This window comes from Procambarus clarkii, chromosome 69 (genome assembly GCF_040958095.1).
Source record: "Procambarus clarkii isolate CNS0578487 chromosome 69, FALCON_Pclarkii_2.0, whole genome shotgun sequence".
NCBI lineage: Eukaryota > Metazoa > Arthropoda > Malacostraca > Decapoda > Cambaridae > Procambarus > Procambarus clarkii.
Genome location: NC_091218.1, coordinates 11,891,583 through 11,892,755, shown reverse-complemented (window position 1 = coordinate 11,892,755; position 1,173 = coordinate 11,891,583). Strand labels below are relative to the sequence as shown.

The following is a 1,173-nucleotide window of genomic DNA, read 5'->3' as shown; positions in this document are numbered from 1 at the left end:
GTTAAAATTTCTAGTAGTAGGTCATTGGAATTAAATATACACGAATTTCTTATACACTTGATTTTCTCTGAAACTCGTTATGGTGTAGGGGGTACTGAAGTTACTACAGAGCTGTCTCTAAATTCACGTACCTTATTTTTTTCTTTGCATTTCACCACATAGAGACGGAGGGTGTTTGAATATTTTTGTTGACACAGTTGACATTTGGTGAGGTCTACATCAGTAGCTAATGAACATTCCCAGTGATACTTATAGCGAGTCTAAGCCGTGCATTAGTAACATCTAGGAGTCAGCTTATTTTATTGATTCATAGATGTGTGACACTTATTCTTGCATGATAGTATGACGATACTTGGAATTACTAGTGTTGATTTCACTTAGCCTGAGTCTGAGAATAATAATACACCAAAAACTTCAACAAAACCCTGTTAATCTGACGCAGTGACTGAAACGGAGCAGAACAAATTTTTTGTATATGATATATTCAAATGCTCAGTAAGTTAATTTAGCATTAATTTAATAGATAAAATAGACAAAAGCACCGTAAGTATTACCATTTAATAAATTTATATTTATATTTGAGATGTTGATCATAAGAACATAGAGTACAAGTGACAGGGCGTGGTCCGCAGCGCCCGGAGGCTGGTCTGCACAGCCCGTGAGTTCTTTAGCTTTGCGCAGTGGCAGTATCGTAACCAATGAGGTACATCCGAGGTGCGATTATTGCTAGTTGAAAACTTTAACCAATACCCCGCTGGGTCGGCGTGTAAAAGCGTCGGCTACGGCAATTTTTGTTAGCCCGTTCAAGGGCTTCAATTGAAAACAATACTTTAGTTAACCTAATTTGTAGTGTAATTCATATATTTTATCTTTAAACAAATAGTCACCTGGTTGGAGTGGTAGAAAGTACAAACAATATACTCACCGAATATAAGTCATAAGCAAGCAAAAAGTGAATAGCCGACAGTACAATTTCCACACTCAAGAATGTAGCACTCGGCGTATGCAATCGACCCCAAGACGCTACAGCTTTGACACAGAACAGACAGCAGACTAGGACCGCATCCAGCTACAACACTCCCACAGAACTCTCCGACTCCGGCCTCACTCAACTCTGCTCTGCTCCAAGCTCCGTCTCAACATCCACGACAATGCTGTATCCAAGACTACTAA

The 1,173-nt window shown here is 39.3% G+C and overlaps 1 non-coding gene across 1 annotated transcript; it reads left to right on the top strand.

The window, feature by feature from the left end:
- Positions 1-669: 669 nt before the first annotated feature.
- On the top strand, positions 670-810 carry LOC123772356 (U4 spliceosomal RNA). Its single transcript, XR_006774638.1, has one exon. It is a non-coding gene; the product is annotated as a U4 spliceosomal RNA (small nuclear RNA).
- Positions 811-1,173: the final 363 nt, after the last annotated feature.